The sequence below is a fragment of the Neopsephotus bourkii genome, unplaced genomic scaffold (genome assembly GCF_033783945.1).
Source record: "Neopsephotus bourkii isolate Nb327-2 ecotype Australia unplaced genomic scaffold, CSIRO-AGI_Nbou_v1 NB_941, whole genome shotgun sequence".
In the NCBI taxonomy this organism is placed as follows: domain Eukaryota; kingdom Metazoa; phylum Chordata; class Aves; order Psittaciformes; family Psittacidae; genus Neopsephotus; species Neopsephotus bourkii.
This window is the reverse complement of record NW_026901435.1, coordinates 3046775-3068765: the sequence shown is the minus strand read 5'-3', so window position 1 is coordinate 3068765 and position 21991 is coordinate 3046775. Positions and strand designations below refer to the sequence as shown.

Here is a 21991-nt window from a genome sequence, read left to right as displayed (position 1 = left end):
CTACACACAAAGGAAAAGAAAAAATATCTGCAAAGGAAGAAAATATAGCCCATATTTTCCAATGTCTCAGAAAGAATATCTGTATTGAAAAAATTCTCATGCTACCTCTAAGCAGTCAGCACAGAATGCTGTAAGTGCTCTAATTGTGGTAGCATGGTACTCCCCTATGTCTATTCGCCCGGCTGCGGAGTACCATTAGCCCAGAGAAAGCACCTTATTAATACAATTGTAACTCTCCAGTGCCTGAGTAGCCTTCTCACATCTAGTTCACTGTCATGGCTTAGGCACAACTGGTAACTCAGCATCATGCTGCCATTCACTCACCCCCCTAAATTTCTCCCCTCCAAGTGGGATGGGGAGGAGAATCAAAAGAATGTAAACCTCAAGTTTTGAGATAAGAATAGTTTAATAACTAAAATATGATATAATATAATATAATAATAATAATGAATAATAATAATGATGGAAATAACAAGGGGAGAGAATATAAAAGGGGGAAGGGTTTTAATATTGGTTTTAAATCTTGAATTTGGATAGTACTATATGTGTGCCCTTAATTTCTATTGAGTTTGACAATTTTATGTATCAAGCTGTGTTATGGTCTAAGTTGTCTATGACAACAAAGTCTAAGCCTCTGTTTAACAGTATTTACTGCTCCCTACCCTCACTCCTGTTCTGGTGTCCTCAACATAAAAAGGACATGGTTATGGATGGATCTCTTGCCCTTTGATGAGAGTTTGAAGGGTTTGGGCTTGGTCAGCCTGGGGAAGACATGACTTATCTAACAGCATCTTCTGCTGCCTACGAGGACATCAAAGGGACAAAGTCAGGATTTTCACAGTGATGCATGGTAGAGTAGGAGGATTAACAACCACATGCATAAGCTGAAAGAAGAAAGGTTCAGGCAACATAAAAAATATCTTTTCCCCTTGAGGCTAGCCAAGCAGTAAAGAAGCTTGTCTAGTTAGGTTGTGTAGTCTCTATTCTCAACATTTAAAAGACCCAAAAGCATTAAGCCTGGTCTGAGCACAGAACTGGCTTTACTGTGAGCAGAACATTGGAATAGATGACTTCCAAAGGTCCCTTCCAACGTGAATTATCCTATGATTTTATATTTACATGAAAAAGCAATATATATATTTCTGTCAAAGTCATCACTTCAGAACTGAATTTCTTGAAAGTCAAAAGACAGATGTTTCTAGTCAACTCAGTTTAAAATTAAATGGACCCCTTTCCTGAAGATTTCCAGAAGAATGGAAAATATTAGTCAAGTGCCAGCTATGTCACCTTTTTCAGACACTTACTTTTCTACTAGGTGTGTGTCAGTGTTTTTCACAGGAGATGTCAAAATACAGATTCCAGATCTGTGGAAGTCCTCCATGCAACAAATATTTAGGATCATCTGAATGAACACGGTAGGAAATTTTAGCCTATGTTTTTTCTCATCCTCTCGCTCTGCAAAATACATATTAAAATATTCGCGTGAACAAGAACTGTTAGCAGCATACCTCATACTTCTGAAAGGTGAGGGCATGGGGTGCACTGTAAGTAAATCACATGCAGGAGATGCCTGGTCTTCAGAGGTTCCTGGATTGCATGGGATGGGAGTGGATGAAGCTGAAACCACAAAGACTAGCATCATCATAGCTTAATGGCCCTTAATTTCTCTCAGTGAAGGGTTTAGATTTTACAGATGTCACATTTCATCCCAGGCCTCATGCTGCTCATGAGAGACACAGGAGACACTCTTGAACTGCTTGCGAGTTACTGGTTTGACACTGCTGTCTTTGGCAATAGGAATTTTATTATCTGAGTTATTATTTTATTACAATGAAGTTAAACTCTGTGAAGGGGGTTTGCATAAGGAATGACAATTCTGTACAGAGGAGGGCAGGAACTTTATCTGCTTGGGGGAGCAGGGCTCACACAGGTTGGGTTTTGCATGCTGTAAGCTGGAAGGTGTCGCAAAAGAATGTCTTTTTAATGACTTCTGAACTTTTTTAAAATCCTGATAGTCAATAGCCCTGGATTTGGAGAAGGCTGAGGTTCTGAATGAATTCTGTGCCTCGGTCTTCTCTGGCAAATGCTCTGACCGCACCACCCAAGTCTTGGAAGGCAGATGCAGGGAATGTGAGAATGAAGACCCTAGGCCCACTGTAGGAGAGGATCTGGTTAGAGACCATCTTAAAAATCTGAACGTGCACAAGTCCATGAGGCCTGATGAAGTCCATCTGAAGGTCCTGAAGGAGCTGGCAAATGAAGTTGCTAAGGCACTGTACATCATATTTGAAAAATCATGGCAGTCAGGTGAAGTGCCCAAAGACTGGAAAAAGAGAAATATAACCCCCATTTTCAAGAAGGGGAAAATGGATGACCCAGGGAATTACAGACCAGTCAGTCTCACCTCTGTGCCTGGCAAAATCTTGGAGCACATTCTCCTGGAAGGCATGCTAAGGCACATGAAAAACAACAAGGTGCTTGGTGACAGCCAGCATGGCTTCACTAAGGGGAAATCCTGCCTGACCAATTTGGTGGCCTTCTATAATGGGGCTACAGAACTGATGGAAAGGAGTAGAGCAGCTGATGTAATCTACCTGGACTTGTGTAAAGCATTCAACACTGTTTCACACAACATCCTTGTCTCTAAACTGGCGAGACATCAATTTGATGGATGGACCACTCGGTGGATAATGAACTGGCTGGAGGGCCGCACACAAAGATTTGTGTTCAATGGCTCAGTGCTCGTCTGGAGACCAATAACGAGTGGTGTCCCTCAGGGATCAGTGCTGGGACCGGTCTTGTTCAGCATCGTTGTCGCTGACATGGACAGTGGGATTGAGTGCACCCTCAGCAAGTTTGCCGATGACAGCAAGCTGTGTGGTTCGGTTGATAACACTGGAGGGAAGGAATGCCATCCAGAGGGACCTTGACATGCTTGTGATATGGGCTGATAGCAACCTCATGAAGTTTAACCATGCCAAGTGCAAGGTCCTACACCTGGGTCGGAGCAATCCCAGGCACAGCTACAGGCTGCGCAGAGAAGAGATTCAGAGGAACCCTATGGAGAAGGACTTGGGGGTGCTGGCTGATGAGAAAAGGAGCATGACCAGCAGGTCAAAGGAGGTGATCCTGCTCCTTTATTCTGCTCTCGTGAGACCTCACTTGGAGTACTGTGTGTAGTTCTGGTGTCCTCAACATAAAAAGGACATGGAACTGTTGGAACAAGTCCAGAGGAGGGCCACGAGGATGATCAGGGAACTGGAGCACCTCCTATATGAAGATCGGCTGAGAAAGTTGGGGCTGTTCAGCCTGGAGAAGGGAAGGCTGAGTGGAGACCTCATAGCAGCCTTCCAGTATCTGAAGAGGGCCTATAGGGATGCTGGGGAGGGGCTCTTCATCTGGGACTGTAGTGACAGGACAAGGGGTAATGGGTTAAAACTTAAACAGGGGAAGTTTAGATTGGATATAAGAAGGAAGTTCTTCACTGTAAGGGTGGTGAGACACTGGAATGAGTTGCCCAGGGAGGTTGTGAATGTTCTATCCCTGGCAGTGTTTAAGGCCAGGTTGGACGAAGCCTTGGGTTAGTGTGAGGTGTCCCTGCTCATGGGAGAGGGAGTTGGAAGCAGATGATATTAAGGTCTTTTCCAACCATAACTATTCTATGATTCTATGATAGAAATGATCTATCCATCTGAATGTGAGCCTCTGAATCAGAAATCTGGCTGTAGTCAGTAGTCAACCAGAAATTGGGAAAATGGGTCTCAACACTTCCTTTGCTCGAGTGACTAAGTAGAGCAACAAGGTATCATTCAAAAAATTGGTTGCCTATTAACTTGCACTCCATTCCACTTGCACTTCAGTCAGAGCAAATCTGGTCAGTTGTTAATCTTTAATTTGCTTTTATTTCTTGCTTTTGATAATCCTGTCTAAATTCAGATATTTACTTCTTAGCTTGGATATAGTTTTATGATAGCTTCGTCATGGCTAACTTCATAGGAGAATAATGCTTCTCTTAACAAATTGGTTTATACATATTTGATGCCAAAATATTGACAAAACACAATGAAATACCTGCAGTATATTGAAATAGCCTTTGAAATGCTGACATTTTTCAAAATATGCAAATATACAGTGGGGTGCTCTTTCCCATATATTTTTATCAGGGACATACTCATGATGTCAGTTTAAAAAAAACACATGCAAGATAGCAGAGAACTCCCTTTATCTGTATGCCAAATGTATATGACAGCACTAATGTTACTTTTTCCTCATTTATTTTAGCCCTGACCTGAAAGAACAAGAAGGTTACAGTCTTCACGGAACTGGCATTTTGGCTGAGGAGTCCCATCTGGATTCTCCCTAGACCTTTCATTTTTTCTGTCACATGACACTAGTTGTGGATGATGCCCACTGAGATTAAAATTACCTTTACTTGTATAGCAAATCACTTACTTAGTATCTCTATCCAACATACAGAATTGCCATTAAAGAATATTAACCATGCAATATCCCTATGCAAAATTTCAGAAGATAATGTACCTCCTGCAAATTCTAAAAATGAAAATTTGATTCTTCTGCTTCCACTGTTTTACTAATCTATATCAGTAAAGCTACTTAGAAGCTATGTATGGTAGAAATCATACCTGAAGAGATATACAGAAGCATTTTCTTTGTAGTTGCCCTTCAAAGGTAACCCTAGACAAAAAGGGTGAGATTTATTAGCTGACATTATGTTTAACATAAAGACATCCAGATCATCTTCCCTATCACCTTGATCCAGAAGGACAGAAGTCTCCCATAGGTCCTATATTATCTGGTAAACCATGTACAGGTGTCTCAGATACTCCAGTATGTCTAAAATGCCACTAAAGGCCTATGAATTCAACTCCAAGTGCTTCTTGTACACTTGGTATTATACTACAACACGATGAACTTTTAATTAAAGTTAAAATAATGTTATTGTTTATATTTTATTTTTTGTCTTTATTTTCCCATATTTTATTGTGTTAAACTTCTTGAGATCTTGTATTTTTGAGAAAAAAAAAGGTTAATGTGTACATCTCATACACTGGCGAGGTCAAAGAGACTGGTGTGTGAAGCCCACAGAGTTAGGAGTTAACACTAGCAGTACTTTCAGCAGACCATGCATTTGAATTCCTAGCTTCTTGCAGCAACCACTGTTGAACTTTTTGTTCAACAAATTTACAACAGCAGGATATATTTTAAAAGACCTATTGCATAGTTTTTCAAGAAGCTTAAAACATTTTTAATCATACCTTTTGAGATTTGTTCCTTAAGCTGAACTGCTTGTGTTTTTTCCAGGCAGGTAAATGATGACATAGGATTTTACTTGCTTATGGTGTACCCAATCTACTGACTTGGACTCATTTTCTTTACATAATGAAGTTGATACAAAGTAGTGAAGTCTTAACAACAAGCCCCAGGACTTCTGTTCATTCATTCAAATCAGCAAGCAGTTACCTTTCCTTGACTTGCCCATAGTGGATCAGTGTTTGGAGGAAGAGGTGATACCCAGCTGCTCAGAATTCCTTTAACTTTCTTTGTTGAGCAGCTTCCTGTGTTCCGATGATCCTTGAGGAAGAATGACACTAGACATCTAATTGCAAAGTAGATATCTCTTTCTGTGGGCTATCATAAATTAGACAGGAAAGAACAATGTCAAATCATCTGGAGAACTTAAAGGAACACAAGAGTAGGAACAATTATCTGACTCAGAGAGTAATCAGTAAGAGCTTGCTGAATGAAGAATATATTACCTTAAATCAATTTCAACACTCCTGTCCATGGACAGAAGTTTAGGTAATACTGAGTGCATATAGTCACAAAACAGTAATTTTCAAATTAATTTCAGTCATAGTATCTGAGGTTTTGTACAAACTGCCAAGAAAAGACCACTTTCCTACAGGATTTTAAGTTGCCTCTGAAGTGTGGATAAGCTCTAGTGTATGCATTTAAGTGCATATAAATTAGCAATTACGTCTAAAAGCAGTTTAATGAAATGGGACTTTTTAAAAAGTGATATTTGTTTTATCATGGAAGTGCTATCAATTATTAGTAAGTTCATATTTTTACTAATAATTTTGCTGGTTTTCTCATACTTTTATGCAAAGGCAAATTGAAATATGAGTTCCTTCCATACAGCCGTGATGGATCCATTTTAAATAATACAAAGCCAAGAGCATAAAACTTCTACTAAATCTTCTTTCTATTTTATTGACCACTGTGCATTCCAAGATGTCCCAGATGTATCAAAATAAGTACGAAGACAGTTAAGCTGCAATGTGATTATTGCCAGGTAATGGTGAGCTACTCCCAGGAAATAAGATGCAGCTTTCTGCTTTCACATCTAGCTAGTTTTTTGTGCATTTTGTGTTTCCCTAGACAAATAAAGAAGCAGAGTGCTGGAACTAAACAGATGAAAATGGAGAACAAACTCACAACTGTGGCTTCATTACTGGCTCATTTGGCACATGTTGTTGATACAGTCAAAGCGCTTATCTACATGGGTAGACGTGGACAGATCCTGAGCTCAAAGCTGGCTTGTCTAGTGCACCCTTATATGAAAACCTGTGTGTCTGCATTTACTGCTGTGTCTTCTGCTAGCACCTCATAGATGTGTGTATCACTTGGACAAAGCTCACAATAGCCAAGCTAGCAGAGTGGTAGTAAAGTATGAAGCTCTGGCTTAAGAAAAGTTAGGTCACTGGAGAGAAAGATTATCTATGGCTCTTGGCTTCTTCACAAGGCTCAGGAGAAAAAAAACCCAGGCATGCCATGAGCAGACAGTGCAGGCAACTTGAACTAATGTAGATTGAGTAACAAGTGACACACATGGTTTAGCAGGCCATTCAGACTTCCTGAATATCACCCTGCTAAGCACATAGCAAATCACAAACATGCCCAGAACGTGGCATGCAGGAATTACAAAAGGGTGAATAAAAGGGCTACATGTACATGTCTTCTCTTCTATGTTTACAGTTCTGTATTTTACAAGCTGTCCCTTTCTATGGTAATCCATTTTTAGTTCATATGCAAGCACTATTTGATCAAGCAGAAGCTGCAGTTAAGCATGTAAATCTATTCATATTTCAGTATCATTTTAGAACATCAAAGGAAATAATATTTAATGAGTAAAGTTTTTCATGGTTTAAAATAGGAAAAAAACCTCTACTATAAGATTTCCAGTTTGATTGTTTTGCTTTCAATAGTCAGAATGCACAAGTTTTTCAACTTGTAGAGCAGTGTCTTAAAATTAATGTGCCATGAAAGTAAAATTACTCTCTTACACTTTGCATGCTCTTCTTCTTTATCCAAGAGTCCTGTGACAGCCACCTAATACCAGCTACGTTTTCAAGTGTCCCTTCTCTTTATTGAAGATAATTGGAAGCATCAGCTCCATTCTTGGAATGTGCACTCCCATGCTTATAGCTGAAAACTGTGATCACAGCATATCCAAACATCTCTTCATCTTCCCAGTTTCAACATAATTTTATAGCTCTGATCATGTACTGGAATAAGGAGTTGGTTATTTTAAGTAGTCATGCCTTGATTTGTGTCAACTTGAAAAAATTGCAGAACTGCTGTAATTTTCAAGTTAGTTCTTTCACTGCATGCCACCTGTGAACTAAAAAATGTTCTTTCCAAAAAAGACTCAGTGACTGGTGCTCAGTGATAGGTTCCTCATCCATTCCTGAATTTTTTTAAGTGTTGTAACTTGGCTAATATGCCAGCAGCAGTTCTGTGGTACAAAAGATGCTGAGTGTCAGAGGTCTAGTTACGGAAACTACCAGTCTGGGCTTGCCGTTTGCTTTGGTTTGTGAGGATCCTCTCAGGCTGACTGCCCTACATACAGTCAAAGACAAGAGATTCCTATACATTGAAAGGACCCAGCAGGCTTATTCCCAGCACTTCGTTTTGCAGCTCTTGCAGGTTAAAAAGGCAAAGAGTCTGACAGTGGGGATTATCTTCATGAGTATGTTCAACTTGTGACAGCTTTGAGTGTCACAGGTAAGAGTGAAATGGGGTCTGTAGTTCTGCAGCAGAGGGTATTCTGTCTGTGGAGAAGTCTGTATTTGCCTATAGATGGTAGTTTCTATTCAGAGGACTTCAGACACAAAATATGCAGGTTACTGGTTCATGGCAGCACTGAACAAAGAAGGCAGAGTTAAAGAAACTTGGAGACTAACTTAACTCTTGCTTTCCTGATTTTGATAAGCTTTGCAGATGTTCTATCAGCTTCCAACATCTTCCAAGAAATAGATATATTGAGTATGACTTGAAAATGCATTTTTTACACTGAAAATTATCAAGATGTTTATGTCTACAGGCAAATTAGGTGTCCCGTGTCCTGTACAAACCAAGTCTCCTACAAAACCAATGAGTCTAGTAAGTGTCTCAGCTTACTCTGGAGTTGAGACTTACTCCTTGGGCTCTCCACTGACTCTGAAGAGAGCTCAGATAGCTGTCTCTGAAATAATAACACCTATAAGCTGATAACTAGAACTGGTCATCCACAGTTGCAAACTGAACACCTCCCTGACTCTCCTCTTATTGCTCCTGCTTTTGTAGGAGTTAATTAATGGTGCTCTACACAAGTTCTTGGGGTACTATTTTGCAAAGTAGGGTACATTGTGGAATTTCTAAATCCTGGTTTCTGATTTCTAAATTCTTCCCATCCCTGGACACTTATTTATGAAGCAAAGAAGGTGAAAACATCTTTTCCTTTCTCTTTGCCATGATTCTGTTACAGCACATAATCTTTTCTACCATCCTTCCTTTCTCTTTATATCATTATAATTTCAAAACTACTAGGACATAAAGAGTTGTTTTTCCTTGTCTGCTTTCAGACTTGTGTGTTCCAAGTAGCAGTTTAAAGGGCAGCTGAAAACACAATGATATTCTAGTCTGAACACCAAGCAGGCCCCTTTTTGTCAAGCATCGAAGCCTGGCCCCCCATCCCTCTGCATTCCTGGAGGGCCTCACTGCTTCCTCCATTGTTTTTGTGCTATCTCTTTTTAACTTCTTCCTTCATCTCACTTCCACACTTCCCTTTATGAGTACCCCAACCTTTTGAATCCCCTACCCCTTAAAATCCTTCCCCTGTAGCCAGCATTTGCTGACACAATTCTTTTTCTTCAGTATGGCCCCTTTGTGAACTTCTTCCTGCAGAGAACATTTCTGTAAAATAATATTTGTTAAAAGCTTCAACCAGCTGACAGATTGCAGCACGTAGCTTCTTTCTCTGGAGATTTTTACAGACAGTCGTGCTCAAGTGCCTGGGGCTGGGCAAGGCTGGCTCAATGACTGCAGTACATACGCAAGAACTGCCCAGTTCATATAAATCAGGCAGGGCTAAAAGGTTTCTGGAGAGGAAGGGTAAGTCCACAGAGGCAAATGCCTACAGGTGCCTTTTTTATTTGGGTCTGAAAGCTTTGTACTTTGTCTGATATGTTCTGCTGCTTAGGAAAGCCAGACATTGTATCAGCTTGGCTATCTGACGTCTACTAAAGGAAGGGGTTTCAGCAAAATAAAATAAATCAGTCTACACAATGAATAAAAAAATACGTTCATATTAGTATTAGTTTTATTTCAGATTCTTTCTGTATCACCCAGCTGTCCTGTTGTTCATCTCTAGCTCTTGCTTTCCTTGTTGGGCATTCAATCAGATTTTCCGTTCTGAAATTTCTCTGCTTTTGGATGGTGTTGTTTTTTGTCAAAAACATAAGGAGGTCTAGCAACCACTCTTCTGAGATGTAAGCTAGCACTCAATTAAAATTCTTTAAACTTCAGTGCACCAGACTCTCTAATGGCCTCACAGTTTGAATACAGAAGCAGTTAAGATACCAGGCACCTGGGACCCGGTGTCAGATCTGTTCAAAGGTGATGGAGAAAAAGTGATGTTAGAATATCCAAAATTGCAATCCTTACCTACCCCCAAGCCTGCTAATCATTCCCGATTTCCTTTTTTCCACAGCTCCTGTCTTCATTAGTGGTTAGAAAGATCAGACCACAGGTCATCAACTTAACGTGAAGAAAATGTCAGCATTACACAAGCAGAGCATTTAATAGCTAAATGGCTTTTCTTGAGTAACAACTCATACTTGTAAATTAATCATGCTGCAACAGTCTAGTGTCACTCTAGGCTAACTCAACATACTAATTTAACTCATTTTCCGTGTTCTGAATGTGGAAACATTAAATCTAGGTCAATATTTTCAGTAAATTCAATAAATTATTCACCAAGTCAATTATTTTCTTGAGATCTTTGGTACCACAAATTTTCTACCTCGTGCCATGGCACCATTTTAGCATTCAAGGAAAGAAACATTTTTACCTGCAAAGGAACTGTGCAGACATGCATCTTAATTCAGAATTTAACATCTCTAGGTATAGCATAGCAGGAGGTAAGCAAATTTCATCTCACCGCACATTTGATTATCTTCAGACTGAGAACTACTTGTGTCTATAGCAGCTTATTCACAAAGTCGAGAAAGTGAAAATCCTACATTAACGCCATAAAATCTGTATATTCCTAGAAGCAAGTTGTTAAGCAGTTTGTCTAGCATTGGCTGAAACTGTAATATAGATTCAGATCACTTGCCTAATTTTGTAAATCAAAATGTGCTCATTATAATTTAGCAAATTTATTTATTTGTTTATTTATTTATTTATTTCCTTTTTTATTTTTGCCGCTTGCATGTAGGATTATCAAAATCACACCAAGGCAAAAATTGCAAGTAAATGTTAGAAGTAAAAGCTAGATAATAATTTCATGTCTTTGTTAGATTTATTGTTTTTTGACAGAAGTAAACTGTACGAAAATGTTGAATGATATAAATGGACATCTGACATGCAAAGTTGAGTAAGCAGTTCCAAATATAAAAGCTGGGCAGATGAGAGAAATGAAGAATACAAGCAGGACACAAAGAGACAATTTGGAGGACACACTGGGAGGCCTGCCAACACAGGGAAGGGCAGATTTAGACATTGTCATAAAATATTCACAGGGCTCAACCACAGTAGATCAAAAGTTAAAAGGAAATCGTCCAGTAAAATCCCTTCAAAACTGACATGCTCAACATGCTGTTGTTTACAATGCCAATCCCAGCAGCCTGCACTGGTAATGAATGGCTTGAACTGAGATGCTGCTGTAGAAGTTTCTGCTGTATTGGCCAGCTGATGTTCATTGCCTGTGGCAGGTGCTGTTGAAATTGGCAAAGGCATCCCGCTCTGCCTGTCAAATTTACCTTCCTTTCCCCCTTAAGTGCTCCTTTTGCTTGTCATCACTGTCACGGGCATCCTCAGAAACAGGGCTTTTTCCTCAGTTGCACTTATAGTGAAAACTTGAGTATCAGGCATGCAGGATCACGCAATCAGAACCTCTGCTCCCACTGACATCCAAAAATTAACCTTTTCCTTTTTTGTAGCCTTGATCAGCTAGTGATAGGAGGAGTAAACTGTTAGTGCTACTTCACTAAGTTTGTATTTGAAATGTTTAGCACACCATTAATTAACATTATAATTATTAATAGATTTTTTTAAAGGCATTGGTGTCATGATTTTTTTTATTTATTTTCACAGATTTAGTTCTGATTACTAAGAAAACACCAGAAAGGAGAAACTGTTCTCACAGCGTCATACTTGGATGTGTTTAGTCATAAATTTTTATCTTTGACTTGAGCAAACCATTCTGAAGAGCCCTGCTTTTAATGGGTTTTCCAGTTATATTGACTAATGTACAGAGAAAAGAGGTCAAGTAACAACGATGTCCAAATAAAATTAGACACTACTAAAATCAGAATTTATGGCTTTCTTAGCTCTGTCTTCTTCTCCAGCCATTTACTCCCAAGCCATTCAGGGTTTTTCTAATTACATAGTATTTTTCACAGTAAATGCAAGCATTGTGCTTTGTTGGCATATCTTACATTTCTCTTAGAAGCTGCTAATTAGACCATATTTTTCATGTACAGGATGAATATCTGATCCCAGATACATGGTGTTGAATGTTATGGTGATTATCAGCAGTTCAATGTACAATTATGCATTTTGGGTTTGAACTTCACTGGTAACAAGATTAATGATGTACAATGTTTTCCATTAACCCAGTGAGGTTCTGGGACAGTAAACCATTAACTCAGAGGTATTTCCTTTCTGAAGAACTAAGACAATGAATATACAGACTGATCCTAGTGCGGCCTCATTCTTGACAGTCACCCAAGTGCTTCCATAATGCACCTATTAATCTCTGAAACAAGTCATCAGATGCATCACATCATAGCAATTTTTTTCTGAAACATGGACACATCATGAGCAACATGGCAAGTACTTAATAGAGTTTCAAATACATTTGCAAAGCAGGCTGTTAGAAGAAGTTTGCTGCATTTAAATGGCATATAAGGTTGAGTTTATTCTAAGCTCTATATTATGTTTGAAATTTTGGAATACAAAACAACAGAAGAACAAATAGAAGATAGCTCTGGTATCTATTTTTAGCTGGAAGAAGTACTTAAACACATTGCATCTTTCATGACATGGCCATTTCCTGTTGCAGAACACTCCCATCAATAGAGAGAGAGATACTGGGAAAGCCAGGGATGAGAAATTAAATCCATGAAACACTTATCTTTGAGAGCAGGACAGGAAGTGGTGAGAACAGACATTTATTCTTATTCTGAGTGTCTCAGGTCTAGGGAAATGAGTTGTATTGACAAGCAGTGAGCCATTGATCCATTTTCTTCATAGAAGTATGGAAAAAGTATCCCTCAGGAAGTAAATAAATTGTTGAATGCAAAGCTTTATCCTTAGCTGGGGCAAAAGCTCTGTTGTTGCACCTGACCACGTAAACTACTGTAAAAATTATTAATTTAAATATGTAATGGAAAAGAAATAGTCAAGGAATGAGAGCTAATCAACTCCATTTTCCAAATAGCCCCTTTTACTTTATCTTTGTGGTGCCTGAGTTGGTGTTATTACCGAAGACAGTATATGGTCTCCTAATTGCACAGACTCATTAAAATGAGTCCTGCAAGTATTTGCTGAATACTTCATCCTTTAGAAACATAAAAAAGCTATTGGCATGGTTTCCTGATGGCATAACTTGCATCTAAATATCTCTCTTTATGTGTTTTTCTTGCCATTACTTGAATCCCCTATAGAACGCTACTATCCTGAAGTGTTTCTTACTCAAGGAGCTCAAATGTGGGCCTGCTAATGACAAGTTTATGTCCAAAAGAGGGGATATCAAGACCCAACCTGCTCCCTAGTGTTGTGAGATTGCACAAGGACTCTACTGAGGGAGACAGACTACTGCACTTGATGTTTCCCTGAGAACCAGGGAAAGGTGAATACCAAACTGCACCACTGACTCTCCCTCACCTCCTCTTGGAACTGAATTGCACCCCTTCCTCCAGGTAGTTGAGAAGGGGCTGTGCTAGTTCTGTTACCACATCCTGGGGTCCCACTAGCATCTCATTAATCTTATTTGTAGTCTTGGTATTTTTCTATGTGATTTCACATCTGTCCAAGCAATGCAGGATTCAGAATTTGGCATGGGGGTTGTTTCTTCCTCAAAAAAGTGTATAATGTTTCTGCTTGAGCCTTCCTTTAGTACAGAAAAAATAGTGGGAAAGTAACAAGAAACAGGCAAAGAAAAACATACCCTGGAGAGAGAGATAGGGGAAGAGCAGAGGAGGAAAGGGAAATGTCAATATAATCAGTGCTGCAAAGATGGAGCTGTTCCAAGCCTGTATCAGGGCAATTGGTCATTCAGCTTGATCTTGGATCTGTCAGGAGCACAGAACATAACCCATTGTTCACAGAGAATACACTATTCCTTCTCCATTGATTGCATTTTTAGAACAGTCAGCATTTTCCTTGAGAAAACTTTTACAGATGCTCTTGGGTATTGAAGAATACGAGACTTGCCAAAAGAGGAGCCTTAGGTTTCTTGCTATTCCTAGCCTCTGACTCCTCAGAGCAACAGCTGTCATCTTTCAAATCGGGGTTTTTTTGTCAGAATGTGACTTTTTGGTTAAGTTTTTTTCCCCTTCTGTACATTCTCTTTTACATTTTTCTCCTTCTTATTGTAACAAAAAGTTTTCTCTTGTTTCAGCACAGCTTCCTTTATATTTCACTTTCTATTTCAGCAGTGTGTTGTATTTAATAGGAGACATTTCCAAAAGGGCTGAGGGTCAGACTTTCAAGTTTGCAGCACTTAACAGCTGCATATGTTTGAACTGAACATCCATTCAGACAGCTATAAAGGTTGCCTGTTTCACGGCATTTAAGCAGACTAAGCATGGCCATGCAACACAATGCATTGCTGACTTACAGAATCCCGAAGAACATCCTGGTGAGCAGGACCAGTCATTAAAGCTGAAAATCGTGATTTCTGTGGCAGTGTCTGGGCAACATGACCTTGCCCTTCCAAAAGCAATTCAGGTTAGTATTGCACTGGCTCAGTGGCATTGTCCCTTCCAAGTGGGGAGCTTGAATTATGTCTCGATTTAAGGCTGAGGTGGAAGAGGCACTTTTCCTTCTCAGCTTGATGATCATTTTGAGACAATGTAACTTTTGTAACAGCATTCACTTTCCAGTCTTGGAAGTTGCACAGCAGCTTTGTCTTTAAACACGCCTGATCAGCAGTTCAAGCACAATCTCTCTTATATATGACTGTAGTATCTGTTAAGGTCACTGTACTTCACCAGCAGCCTAACTCTTAATGCCCCATTCATAGTTCTTGACCACTTTAATTATTATTTTGCTTAAGACTGAAAGTAAAAGATTCTATTGCCAGATCAGGATCAAAGTCATTACCTCTAAAACAGAAAGAGATTTTGGGTCCCAAATTCAATGCCTGAATTAAGTTCAGCTTCAGGGAGTTTTCTTTGCCATTCCTTGAAAAGTACGGCAACTATTTTGTATGTTTTGTAGTGGACTCTGTCCCTGACAGAGTTATTATCACATATTCTGAAGTACTTCTCTGCATTTTTGCAGCTACTCATGTAAAATGATCAATTTATTTTGCATAATATGTCCACAAATACAAGCAAAACCTAAACATTTTATAAATCATCTGACATTCCAACAGTATGCCGTTTACTGGCTTCAGATGACTCATTGTCATATTCATTTCTTAGCTTGTTCATCTATTAAATGTAACATGCTCTACAACAAGTGACCCATTTAATTTTCAATTCTAATTGTGATTTTTTGGAGCCTCCTAATCCATTTTTTTTCTAATCTGAGCATCAAAGGTTAATATTTTAAAATTAGACATCTAAACAGAAGTGGGTCATAGTGACTGCTAAATAAGCAAAGCAATTACAATTGTGTAGCATTTAGCATTTCTTCTACTAACTTTCCATAAATAAAAACTTTCCTCAAAGGTTTCAACAGTTTAATTCTGAGCTAACACTAGCTATAAAAGTTATTCCCAAATTCAAATAATTCTGTAGTTATGAGTAGCAAGACAATTATCATAGACCTCTATAGAAATGTAAATTTTTTAGATACTTCACTGAAATTATAACACTTTCTAATTACACACAGACACAGAACAAAAGCCCAAAGGACATTCTTATATCTGATATTCTTGCTGATTATTGCATCTTGATTAGCACATATTGATGGAATGTGATCACTGATGTCATTACAAAGTATACACTTTAATACTGTTCAAGATTGTTCATGTCTGGCAAGCTCTACAACAGCTTTAATATTTTATAGTAATAGTATTGCATTGATTTCTTCTAGGTACTTTTTTCCTTCTTATTGAGCTTGTAGATCTACTACAGGTTCTTTGCTATTTGTGTATAATGCCTTTAAGGATCAGTGTGCCTTTCCTCTCATTTTACACATTTTTCAGCTCTTCCCCCTCTCTTTCAAGAAAGCCAGTGTAAATAAATGGTTTCTGAGGCCATAAAGCCTGTGTGAAATGTCTGAATGACAAAGTAATGAACATTGTTTGTGGCTGGAGTCAACACAAGTATTTATTGCTAAGCAACAAAGACTGATGTCAGTGAGTTTTGCCAAATGCAGATGGTGAGTAGGTTTGTTGAAAAAAAAATAAAAATCAAATCACTCTAACATAACTCTTTACAGTGGATTCTAATATAATAGAAATAAAATGCACTCAACTGGTCAGAGTGAAGGGCTCCACAGAGAGGAATAAGGTTAATTTAATAAGAGTATCTGCTGCCTTGGCCTATATTTTAGGGAGTCACTCATATGTAAGAGTATTCCTAATCTTTCTCAGCAAGACTTAAGGAAAGAAAGATATCTGCAAAGTTTTCCAGAAGCGCCTGCCTGCTCAAAAGCTGCTGTTCAGAGTGTTATTGCAAACAAAGGAAGGACACAGTGCATCCTACCTGGTTGGCAAGGAAGTAGCATATGGAATATGCAGTACAACCTAACTGGTCACTTTAGTCTCCTACAGCATAAACAGGTTTTAGTCCTGTTCAGCAAATGCCTTTGTGTTCTCTCTCTGAACAACTCACCAGGTGTGGGGACTGGGGACTGGTGGACTAAGATTGATGATTATGTTACTGCAAAGTTGAACGTGTGTCCTACTGGGGGTGTCCACCAAACTCCTTTTGTTTGAAACGAGACCTGCCACACACCAGAACATACTCATTTATCTCCTTTGAGCATGCTGATGAAAACACGGTAATCTTAATGCATATCCTTTAGGCAGAGATCTGTCAAAATCAGATGCAACTTTTCCTTATTCCCATACAGAGCAGACAAAAGCAAACTTTGGTCCCAATCTGTGAGAAGTCCTGACTCTCTGCAGGGACAGTATCACAGTATCACAGTATGTTAGAGATTGGAAGGGACCTCAAAAGATCATCTAGTCCAATCCCCCTGCCGGAGCAGGAACACCTAGATAAGGTTACACAGGAACGTGTCCAGGCGGGTCTTGAATGTCTCCAGAGAAGGAGACTCCACAACCTCCCTGGGCAGCCTGTTCCAGTGTTCCGTCACCCTCACTGAGAAGAAGTTTCTTCTCAAGTTTAAGTGGAACCTCTTGTGTTCCAGTTTGTACCCATTTCCCCTTGTCCTATCATTGTTTGCCACCGAGAAGAGCCTGGCTCCATCCTCGTGACACTCCCCCTTTATATATTTATATACACTAATAAGGTCACCCCTCAGTCTCCTCCAAACTATAGAGACCCAGCTCCCTCAGTCTTTCCTCATAAGGGAGATGCTCCACTCCCTTAATCATCTTAGTTGCCCTGCGCTGGACTCTCTCCAGCAGGTCCCTGTCCTTCTTAAACTGAGGGGCCCAGAACTGGACACAATATTCCAGATGAGGTCTCACCAGGGCTGAGTAGAGGGGAAGGAGAACCTCTCTTGACCTACTAACCACCCCCCTTCTAATACAACCCAGGATGCCATTGGCCTTCTTGGCCACAAGGGCACAGTGTCGGCTCATGGTCACCCTGTCGTCCACCAGGACCCCCAGGTCCCTCTTCCCTACACTGCTCTCTAACAGGTCGTTCCCCAGTCTATACTGGAACCTGGAGTTGTTCCTGCCCAGATGCAGGACTCTACACTTTCCCTTGTTATATTTCATCAAGTTATTCCCCGCCCAGCTCTCCAGCCTGTCCAGGTCTCGCTGGATGGCAGCACAGCCTTCTGGCGTGTCGGCCACTCCTCCCAGCTTAGTGTCATCAGCAAACTTGCTGACAGTACACTCAATTCCCTCATCTAAATCGTTGATGAATATATTAAATAATACTGGTCCCAGTACCGACCCTTGAGGCACTCCACTAAATACAGGCCTCCAACTAGACTCCGCCCCATAGACTACAACTCTCTGGCTTCTCTCCTTCAGCCAGTTCACAGTCCACCTCACTACCCGATCATCCAGAACACACTTCCTCAATTTAGCCGCAAGGATGCTGTGGGAGACTGTGTCAAATGCTTTGCTGAACTCAAGGTAGACCACATCCACCGCTCTGCCATCATCCATCCACAGTGTTATTTCCTCATAAAAGGCTACGAGATTGGTCAAGCATGACTTCCCCTTGGTGAAGCCATGTTGACTGCTCCTCATAACCCTCTTATCCTTGATATGCCTTCAGATGGCACCAAGGATAAGGTGTTCCATCACTTTCCCAGGAATGGAGGTGAGGCTGACTGGTCTATAGTTACCCGGGTCCTCCTTCTTGCCCTTTTTGAAGACGGGAGTGACATTTGCTTTCCTCCAGTCCTCAGGCACCTCTCCTGTTTCCCAAGACTTGGTAAAGATGATGGAGAGCGGTCTAGCAATGACCTCCGCCAGTTCCCTCAGCACCCGTGGGTGCATCCCATCTGGACCCATGGATTTATGGATGTCCAGATTGCTCATCTGGTCTTTAACCCATTCCTCATCGACTAAGGCAGACCGCTCCGTTGACCTGTCTTCAGTATGCTTGGTTTGAAAAACATACAACCAAACTGTTGTTGTTTAGAACTAAAAGACTGTGATGGAGACAACCCTTGCTGGCCTGTACCAACAGTTATGTTGGTGCAGGGCCTGGAATAGGAGCCTGAGTAGGATAAGTACATGAAATGGTGTGATGATGGCAATAAAGTAAACACACACACACAGAGCAAACCAACCCTACATCTTGTAGAAGGTGGTTTAATTTTCTTCAAAGTAAAGATGTTGCACCTCAGGCAACTCATTAAACAATTTCTTGTGTCTGAATAAAAATGTAATGTGTATGAAAATTACTGTCTGAACTTGAGAGAAAGAAAGATCAGCCAGCACCCATGTGGGGCTCAGCTGGGAAAATATATTTTACTTGAAGCTATTTTTATTTCTCTTAGTTGTGTTAGGCAACCAGCCATATTGTATCACACTGTCACAGCAAACAAAAAAAACAAAACACTGCTGCCTAGAAAAAAATTGCTGCCTAGAATTAGGTATACTGACTAGTAAAAGCATTAATCCGTTTTGAATAGTGATTGCATTTGGAAAATATTTTAGGAAAGATTGTATTTTTTGCCTCTTGTTTCACTGCTTTGATGTATTCTCAGTGTTTTGGGCTTTTGAGGGGTTCAGATCTAGTCCTTCGAGTTCAGTTTTGCTGTTTGTAAATTTTCATAAGATAGTGAGAATAAATGATTTTTCATAGCTTGAGTCATTCATAGATTGTTCACTTTTGCAGCTCATTACTGGACATTTGCCCACATGGCATGTTTCTAGTGTCTGATCAGGCAAACAAAAATCTTACATGGCAAAAATGGTGAACTTGTGAAAATGGCTCTGACAAAAGCATACTAACTAATACAATCTGAGAACTGATTTCTTGTGGTTTTTCTGATTTGAAGATATTTTCAGGAACACTCAGCCATTCAATTATTTAAGATACAGTGAGAAATATCAGCTGGATGATACAAAATTAATTAGAATTTGAGCTGATTAATTACAAACTTTTTTATGAATATGTTTGGACTGAGGGGAGAGTCCTGATTTTTAAACAGTCCTATTCACTTTGCCTTTCCTCCTGATAAGCAGACATGTACACAAAGCCACAGAATTCTGTTTTCTCCATGTCTGTTACACTGCTGAGATATCTAGCACTCATGTCATTTAGTTTTAAAAGCTATTAATGCACTTGGTAAAGATGAAAAACAAAATATGAAATCTTGTCAAGCCCACTGAAAGCTGTAGTCAGTCTTTTTTTAGCAAATGTTTTTCAGAAACGCAATTTTGTCTGTGATAAATGCACTTTTCCAAGTGTAGCACTGTAGATTTAGTACTTAGAAAAATCTGTTGACAGCCACTGGATTCTGAACTCTTTATTTATCTGCAAACTTCTGGAGTTGACACAGAGACAACATAAACTTTTCAACCCCGTCAGAGTTGTTTGTCCTTGAACTAGTCAGACAGTTTGTAGATTTGAGAGTACACTTCCTTTTCGACATCCACTCAACTGTCAGCCTTTCTGCTGAGCGCAGCGACAAGGGCTTGAAAGCGTGTCAAGCTATGATTGGGTATTAAATATTTAGCACTGTGGGCTTGGATCTTTAGTTCCCATATGGCAACTGCGTGTTTAGGCTATAGAGTGTTCTTTGACCCAAAAAGCAGGTGCTGGTTGTTCTTAATAAAAGGAATGATTCTACCAAGTTAAGTCTGGAAACACTGACCTCACAACCACCAGCAGCCCTGGGCATCCCCACTGGTTTCTCACCCAGCATGTCCAGTGTGATCTCTGATTTCAGCTCCTGACAGTGAGAGTGCTGCAGCCAAAAGAGACACCCAGCATTTGGCAAAATCTTTGCAACCAAAGACTTGCAAAGTCTGGTGTCACACAGGATACCTCATAATGTCCCACTGAGTACAGTTCTTCTCTAATATAAGTTTATCACAGCAACTGTGGTGTATCTTACTCTATCTTTCTTCCCAGTCATATTCTCCCATAATTTGAAGACTGCACCTCATGCATCCCGTTTGTAAGGAACATAAAATTCATACTCACACTTAGGAGAACATTATCTAAGTTTTCCCTTAATTTTAATTTGAGTAAGCTTTAATTCAACTATGAAAGGACCTTAACAGCTTTATGGAATATAGAAATTTGTTGTTATTGGGCTTTGAATTACAACATAATGAATTTCATTTTGTTTTTACAATGAGATTTTTAAAAGGCAAGCCCTTCGATCCTTGGGAAAAACTCCAAATTTCAATTGTTATATTATTATTATTGTTATTTGAAATAGACTTTAGTAATCAAGAGGCCAGTTGAGAAGAATAACAAGTCTCAATTTGCTAGGTTTCCTATGGTTACTCAAACCAAACACAGAATCAAGACCTTTTACATTGCAACTTTTAAAAATATTAGTTGCAATTCAAACTGTGCCGTAAGTTAGGCAGCACTTGTCTAATCAGATCTCTCTGTATTTGTGATAATATTGCCCCACAGCTATTGATCCCTAAGCAGATACTACAACTCCCTTTAAACCAAAAGCACACATTGCAAAGGCCTTTTGAAAATCAAGGCTTCCCCTCAGAATAAGGTTGAGTCCGAAAAATTCCACATAAGCAAACAGCAGGGAGTATCTTTCTCATATGTTAATTGAGAACAATGTTAGTATGTTATAGTACTCTTATAATAATGCAATATACTCAAATTATTAAAATATTATGAACTATTAAAGCCCTGACACTGACTTTGTGTATGTATCCTTTGTCTGCCAGCCGGTATTGTTGAAATGCTGTGAAACGGTCACATTATTATGTGATAATAGAAAAGTTTGAAAGCCTTGTTACATCCTGATTCTTTTTGTCCAGGATGTGTATTACCTACTATCACATTAATAAGGAGGGGTAATACAGTGCAATATACACTGTAGTGTTATGAAATGTGAATACATCTCCCTTGGAGAAAACGGGGAAGATCATTTGCAAACACAACCGTTTCTGGGGTCACTGCTCCTGGCTATGGCCCCAGAAGCCTTCTGGTAAATCTGGCTTCAGAATTCAAACTTTCAGCTATGTCAAGAGGTATCAAATGAAAGTGCATTTATTTGGCTCCTTGGATGTGCTGTATATTCCATTGTCTGATAACTCACTAACAAATTCAGATCTTGTATTTTTAGAGAGATGGAGGAAAATAACAGGCCTCAAAGGAGCTACCTTTCAGAACAAGCATGTTTTTCTCAGTGTTTTCTTGGAGAAGGAAACAAGGAAATTAAAATAGAAGCAGATGGCATTTTATTTCAGAAAATCGTCTCAGAATAATGTCATCTAAAAACCCAATAACTCAGGTAACTTGCCTGCTGCAGACTTTATGTTTGCTGTTAGGCTCATGTGCTCCTCTGCATTTCTCTGTGAAAGGTTTGAGAGAAAGGAAGTCTAATAATCAGTTGCAACAAATATTTTTCTGCTGTTTCTCATTTAAATCTTGTTGACAGAGATCTAGAGATCTTCTTTGACACTCCAGACAGCTTCTGGAGGAAATAAAATACCATAAACAGA

The 21991-nt window shown here is 39.5% G+C and overlaps 1 long non-coding RNA gene across 1 annotated transcript; it reads left to right on the top strand.

Annotated features, from left to right (window-relative positions):
* Positions 1-13195: 13195 nt before the first annotated feature.
* On the top strand, positions 13196-21991 carry LOC133214954 (uncharacterized). Its single transcript, XR_009726281.1, has 3 exons — positions 13196-13360; positions 15887-16062; positions 21613-21991. It is a non-coding gene; the product is annotated as an uncharacterized LOC133214954 (long non-coding RNA).